Genomic DNA, 8,152 nt, shown 5'->3' with positions numbered 1-8,152 from the left:
TAATCTGACACATAGCCAATACTGAATACATCATGATGACTATGATGGACTCAACTGAGATTATTCCTCCACCCCACCATCTCCCCCACCACCACACCTGAGGATTTAAGGAGAGGCGATTAGACATGCTGCTCTTCAGTGTCAAGTTTATATAAGACGGGTTGTGAAATAACTCAGGGCAGGGAGGGAGCCATCAATACTCCCTCTGCGTAATAAAGATGATGAAAGTATTTCACAAGAAAGAGAGTCAAAGTTATGTCAAGGGGTGGAATAACAATTTCTCCTGCAGACCAAAAAGAAGGAAATCAATCTTTGTGGGGATGTTTGATTTTCAGTTCATTCAAGGCAACTAGCCATAGCCTGGAAAAGCTCTAGAGTTCCTACCTCCCCACACGTGGGACTAGATCCTGAGGGACAGGCAAACACAGGGAGGGTACCCCACCCCTCTGCCATTGACAGCCAGTAATGAAGGCTGTGAAATTCACAAGACCTGAAAGAGAACTTGGAATTTGATGACTTCCATAGGGAGGGCATTCTGAGGGCAGGTGAGGGCCCTTGAACTAGGAAGAAGAGACAGGGCTCTCAGAAAAGGGAAGTAGGTAGAGAGTTTAGGACGAAGACAAGTCTGCAGGGCACCTTCAAACTGCCTGGGAAACATCAAGGTAAGCCTTACCTAGCAGGCCTAGGCACTGAGACCTTGACCCTTGTGTGATCCAGAGGGGCCAAGGAAATAACCTGGGGAAAATGCCAATTCCTCCTCCATCCTTAAAGGTTTTGGTCACCAATGCCAATGTGTGTATGCTAGGGCAGGCAGGGGTTCCACACACATCCAGGCAATTCTCAGACACCAGCTGATGTCCTACAATTCAAATCAGTTCTGACACTATCTACCTGGAGATAGCATCAGATCCCACAAGTGATGGGCTCAGTATCACATTTTCAGATACCAATTGCAAGTCTAGGTTACCTGGGCTTCTCACAGGCTGACTATAGATTGGAGGTTCCCACAACATCCTCCTCAGGTTCAATTACAGTAATTTGCTAGAACAGCTCACAGAACTCAGAGAAGCATTTTGCTTATGGAAGAGATACATAGGGCAAGGTATGGTAAAAGGGCATGATGCTTCCATGCCCTCTCTGGGCTCACCACTCTTCCCAAATCTCCACGTGTTCACCAACCTGAAAGCTCTCAAAAACCCATCCTTCTGGGGTTTTATGGTGGTTTCATTACATAGCCATGATTTATTAAATCATTGGACATTGGCGACTGACTCAACCTCTAGTCCCTTTCCCCTCCCCAAGGTAGGAGGGTGGGACTGCAAGTTCCAAGTCTTTAATCACATCGTTTGGTTCTTCTGGCAACTAGACCCAACCTTAGGTGATGTGGTCCAAAAGTCACCTCATTAACATAACAAAAGATATAAGACTTCTTTCTGGCTCTCATCATTTAGGAAATTCCAAGGGTTTTAGGAGCTCTGTGCCAGAAGTGGGAACCAAGACCAAATATGTATTTCTTATTATAAATCACAATATCAAAATCTTCTTCCCCACTCTATGTGCCTTTGGGATGATCACCTAAAGCCATTAAAAATGTCTCATGTTGGGGCCAGCCCAATGGCACAAGGGTTAAGTGCGCACATTCCGCTTCAGCGTCCTAGGGTTCACCGGTTTGGATCCCAGGTGTGGACATGGCACCACTTGACAAGCCATGCTGTGGTAGGTGTCCCACATGTAAAGTAGAGGAAGATGGGCACGGATGTTAACTCAGGGCCAGTCTTCTTCAGCAAAAAGAGGAGCATTGGCAGCAGATGTTAGCTCAGGGCTAATCTTCCTCAAAAAAGAAAAAAATGTGGGGCTGGCCCCGTGGCCGAGTGATTAAGTTCGCGCGCTCCGCTGCAGGCAGCCTAGTGTTTCGTTGGTTCGAATCCTGGGCGCGGACATGGCACTGCTCATCAAACCACGCTGAGGCAGCGTCCCATATGCCACAACTAGAAGGACCCACAACGAAGAATATACAACTATGTACTGGGGGGCTTTGGGGAGAAAAAGGAAAAAATAAAAAAATCTTTAAAAAAAAAAAAAAGAAAAAAATGTCTCATGTCTTTATTGAGGTCCAGTGTGGGGTTACCTCAGGAAAAGTCAGGAGGGGCAGCATGCTGGACCATGGGACAGCAAGAAGTGGCCATTAGTAGCGTGTTATCCCACACTGCTCTGACTCCTCAAAAAGGATAGCTAGAGACACACCCTTGTGGACAGAAAAGGGAGGGGCTTTCTCACATCAGGAGTTAATTGGTAGTTGTTTTGATAGATGCTATAGGATTCAAAGGCAGCCTGAACTATGTTACATGCAAAACCTTCCCAGGATCCAAGTAATTAAAGCTTTGAACATATTGCCAAATGTGTTTGTGAATTTTCCATTTCTGGGAACCTTTTAAATACACAAAGCATTGTCTTGCACAGTTTAGATTTTACTCTTGCCGTGGCGTAAGAAGATACACCATTTGACCCCTCAGATCTTCATAGGTTAAACTCTTTGTGCTTATATATTACCAGTAGAAAAAAAGCTATATAAAAAGCGACAATGTCCAAAGTAGGTTCCCACCAACATCTCATTTTATCCTCAAAACTTTACCATGAGCAAATGAAGAAACTGAGATTCACAGAATTTACCTTGATCCAGGTCACAAAGCTCCTATAGAATATGTGACTCGCACTCAAGTCTCCTGATCCCAGGCTTGCACCCATTTGCTTTGCCATTCTGAGCCCCCATGCCAGGGAAGGGCCAGCAGTGGTCAAATGTTGCTTCATCTCCTAGAGATACTTTTGGAAGGTGAGAGGATTGAATACAAACTGGTCTGTGTGGTTTTAACATGTTGGAATTAAAACGTGAAAATTCAGCTTATTACGCAAATGATTTTTTACATTTATTTTTTGTTTAGTTTTTCCCACTCAAATAGTTCTTGAACTCTTTTATTTGCTCAAGCATTCCCCGCCTCCCTTCTGCACAGAGCACTGTGCTAGACGCTGTTGAAACCAGGGGCCAACTTGCTTTAACTACACTCAATAGCTGTCTGTTTGCAAAAGCAGTTAAATAATGCATTACTAAAATCCACCCTATAGATAACATCTCTCATGCCTAGGTCACCATGGTAACAGGTACTGGAGTTCTTCAGGAACTGAGAGTCAACTCTGTCCAGTTCAGGCTGGTTAAGACCACTGACTCATCAACTGGGCCTGCACAGATCCCTGATGGATGACCCTTTGATCTCAAGGAACTGAAAACTCCACACTCAGGTTATGATAACACCGCCATTTTATGAACTTGCATTCTGTGAAGAGCCATGAAGCTTGACTATGCTGGTACAGATCATCAATTACCCAACTTTTCCTTACCTCCAATCATCTATTCCCACTTTGGACTACCCTGCCCCTTTATCCCATAAATATCTCTAATCCCCATTTTTCAGGGAGGTGGATTTGAGATTGGTTCTCCTGTCTCCTCACTTAGAAGCCTTGTGATTAAATCCTTTCTCTTTGCAAACTCGTCACCTTGGTGATTGGCATAATTGTGTGGCAGGCAAAATGAACCTGGTTCAGTAACACTGTGACACAAGGCAGAGGTGGGCCATTGCACAGAAGGATGGATGTTTGGCTTTTGGACAAGGACTTAAGGGTTAGGCAGCAGGTCACAGTTTATTTCAGCTGGGATCCCCTTGCCCCTGGACAGAGACAAAGTGTGGTTGGACAGACAGGATTCACTTGTGTCATAGTCAAAGGCAGAATTCAAGTGAGCTTGAAAGGCAGAGAAGTGTCACACAGGTCTTAGGCCAAAGACTGGACAGGCTCAGTCCACAAAGTAGGCTTTAGCCACTGAGCCCATTGCTTCAACCCTAACGCAAGACTTAAGCCAGTGATCCCTGAGGTCAACTTGGTTAAAACATTTTTTGAAGTAAGATCTGCCCATGACATCCATTCAGGTTCCTCAGCATCGTGTTGGATTCTCTCCTTTCTATTAGTACCTGGTAGTATTGCCATATTCTACAGAGGTGTGTATGTGCAAGAGACAGAGAGAGAGAGAGAAGGGATGACATCTCAGTGGGAACCCCAATCTCTTCAGTTCTTCCGACCCCAAGACCTGAGAACCATAGAGACTCCATAGTCTGCATAAATGTCTTGTGCACTCTGAAATGTTTAGTCACTTAGTTTGTAAGAATGAGAAATAGAAGAATTGTGTAGGAGAGTAATGAGAAAGACGATTGAAAAGATAAGGTTTGGGCCAAATTATGAGGACCCAGAACCACAGGCTGGCCGAAGGTTTTGGGAAACATTGTTTTTTTCTTTTGGAAATTATTGGATGTTAGGCCTCTTGTAAACCAAAGATATATGTAGCTGACTACTCTTCAGCCAAAGATTTTTATAGCATTTAAACACTGTTTTTGTACATTTGCCTCCATTTATGAAAAGAATGCGTTCCCCAAAGGTTGTGTTCAAGTCACATGTTGCAAATCAAATCATATTTTAAATGTACTCAGGGACCTTGCTATTTAAAGAACCCCTTGTAAGCATTTTATCTACTGAACACACACACGCATATGTGTGTGTGAGTGTATGAATATAGTCAATTTGTCTTGGCTTAAAGTAGGATAAAATTATGGTTGACTCATTTGCTAAATTTACCATTTATTAAACTCTTGCTTTGCTGTCCTTTGCAAGGATTTAATGGCCCGAGAGAGTAAAAACCACTGCCTTAGGTATCTGCCTAATTTTCAGACAGAAAGACACCAGTTCGTTGTCATTTACTTCACGCCCACAATAAGCTATCTGAGGGGTAAGAATGTCTAATGAAAGTGTGTTTTATTTTTAAGGCTAGAAGAGGGAGGAGGGAAGGAACTGTCTGGAATCTCCCCAGATGTCTATGTGGAATATTGTTTGTCTGTTTTGAAGGACGCGGTGAGCTGGTGTAATGGGAGGGGAGGGAGAGACTGCTCAAGGCAATGACCTGCTGGTGGGAGGAGGAGGACATTGCTAAACCCAGCTCGGAGAAACGCCACAGATCAAAGGACTGTTTTGCTGAAACTCTGCTCCCGGACCTTTCGGAATTACTCAGCTCGGCCAGACAAAAATGAGCCTGTTGCTTGAATTACCCAGCTCATTGCTCCAGTTTCCCATTTTGCTTCGTCAGCAGGAACCTTACCCACACACGTATAAGCACCGCTCACATTTGCATGCAAGAGCCATCTGTTTATTCTGCAGCTGGCACAGGCTGTCTGGGATCTTTTCTGAATATTTTTCTGGTCATCTTGAACTTGAACAAGACGTTTAACGGCTCCCATCTCAAGGTTCTTTCTCACAAGACTTTCTGTTCTGGGATAACTTGTCCTAGGGCAGAGATCAGCTCTATGCCAGAGAGATAACAATGCTGCCAGAGCAGAGGTGGGGCCGTGGTACATCCCACCTGCCCTGACTCTGCATGTTCACATGGCCCCAGCTCGGCGACACCGCCTCCCTCTCCATGCAGATTCATCAGCCATCACAAACCATGACCGATCGTGGGACATGGGTCATGTAGCTGATAATAATTATACAACTGGAGATTGTTTATCAACCCCGGGACAAATTAATACCAGATCTGAGGTTCTATTGATGCGATGTTTAAACATGCATTTAATTCAGCCCAATGACTAAAAACTTCCATTAATTATCTAGAGTTCTGTCTATGGGTTTAACTGCTTCTTTACAAAATCGACTGGCTGTTTGATGCTGAGCTGACACTTCCTGTGAGTAACTTATCCCCAAAAGCAGGATTTTCCCACCTTCCCAAACCCAACATGCACTTAGAGAGTTCAGAGGAGCCAAGAAAAGAACCTTGAGATCTATGGAAAGAGCAAATGGGGAGGGGGTGACGTCAAAGGATGATTTAATTTTTTATTTTTTGCAGATTTGCACTTGGGATCACAGAGTTCAAAAATAATGAAATATGACGAGGAGCAGGACTCCATGCACAAAGCAGAGGGTAAAAGTAATCGAAATTTCTCACTGGAGTAATTGTATTATCACTTACCCTTCCAAATTTCATTCCATCATTAGCATTCAGATAGATCCCTCTATGAGATTTCCACACATAAAGCCACGTCTACCAGTACTGTGTAAGAAAGGGAGCCTGACCTTTTAGTAATTCCCATATGATCTCATATAATTCATAATAACAATGGTTACCATTATTGAACAATTACTGAGGGCCAGACTTTGTAAACATTATCTTGTTCAATTAATCTTCAAAGCAACTCTATGAGACATATATTTTTATTCCCATTTTCCAGATGAGGTAGCGGAAGCTCAGTGTTGTAGACATGACTTGAGTTTTTCTGCTCAGCTCTTCTTCCTTTGAGGACCAGCTGGGCCTTCACTCTGTAAATTACTAGAGTTTAAATTCCAGCTCTGTCCAATCATAGAACGGCAGAGATAGGCATGTGACCAAAACAGGCCAATTAGAATCTCATCCTGAGAATTTGCATTCTGGGTGGAGATACATTCCAGGAGTCAAAGGCAGTTACAGTGGAGTTGTCAGAGCTGAGTTCCCTAAAGATGCAAGAGGTTTCACATTACCGCCAAGATCCCTGAACTGCCCTGATACTGTCCTTTGCAAAGCCTGGTTTCAGCTCTTCCTTTGATTCTGAGAATGACCCCATTTTCTTCCCAAAACTTCTGTTTGGGGATGCTTATGTTAGCCAGATCCAGTCTCTATTCCTTACAACCCAAGAACAGCAAGTGATACACTTAGCACGGTTTAGTAATTGCTTAAATCTCGTAGGCACTAAAGGGCAAAGTTGGGATTTTAACCCAAGCCTGGATGACTACACGGTTCCACAGGTGGCCATTACTTATGCTGATTCATTTACCCTCATTCCCTTCATGGCCTTTATAGTTCTTGTAGCAACAGGTTTTGTGATTTTTGCTTTTCTGCCCAAGACTGGCCCATTTCTTATTAGCACAACACCGCAGCCAATATCACGGTTGTTTTGTTTTGTTCTGTTTCTTAATTTCTGCCAGAAAGCCCATTAGTACTACTAGTCCTGTAATGCTGGATGTTACTTCATCTATCTGTGCATGTGCCTCCTCATCCATTTATGACATAAAAGGAGGGAAAGTCATACAATTACAGGCAGCTTTCAAAGGGGAAAGGATGCAGATAATTGGAGGGTCCTCTCTTTGCTGAGCCGAGGCAATGGAATCCAGTCATGTGAGCTTAGAATTGCTAAGACCCTGCCCAGAGCCCTGAGGGAGGACGTCCAGGACTTTGGAGGCGGGGAACAACTGGACCCAATCATTTTCAAACTTTTGTTCCCATTCCCATGTCAAAATTTTGTGAACATGAACCTCCCTCTCAATATAGTGCCTTATTTTTGTAAATGATAGACATTTTCTACCGAACTGTTACATCATGTTATGAAATATAGGCAAAATAAAATGTAGGGGGTCAGCCCGGTGGTGTAGAGGTTAAGTTTGAGGGCTCCGTTTCGTTGGCCCAGGATTCGCCAGTTCAGATCCCAGGTGTAGACCTGCATACCGCTCATCAAGCCATGCTGTGGCAGCATCCCACATACAAAACAGAGGAAGATGGGCACAGATGTTAGCTCAGGACCAAGCTTCCTCACCAAAAAAAATAAATAAAATAAAATAAAATATACAAGGATACATTAAAAAGCATAAACATGTTATAATATTTTATTTGTGTATCTGCATGATTATTTTCTGTACCTCTTAAGGGTACCCACACTTACTTTGGACACCACTGACACAGGGCTCAAGAGAAAGAGATCTCTGTACTAAGTCCAGACAAATCCTTTTGGACCGTGATTTTTGCTGAGGGACTTTTTCAATTTTTTTTGTTGTTGTTTTGGTGAGGAAGATTGGCCCTGAGCTAACATCTGTGCCTGTCTTCCTCTATTTTTTGCATGTGTGATGCTGCCACAGCATGGCTTGATGAGCAATGTGTAGGTCTGTGCCCAGGATTTGAACCCATGAATCCTGGGCCACCAAAGCTGAGCACAAGAACTTAACCACTATGCAACCAGGCCAGCTCCCGCTGAAGGACTTTTTAAGGCCCTCCCCTAACCCTGAGGCCTGCATTTAAAAATAGTGTTCATATTAC

The sequence above is a fragment of the Equus caballus genome, chromosome 30 (genome assembly GCF_041296265.1).
Source record: "Equus caballus isolate H_3958 breed thoroughbred chromosome 30, TB-T2T, whole genome shotgun sequence".
Taxonomy (NCBI): domain Eukaryota; kingdom Metazoa; phylum Chordata; class Mammalia; order Perissodactyla; family Equidae; genus Equus; species Equus caballus.
Note: the sequence above shows the minus strand (reverse complement) of the source record.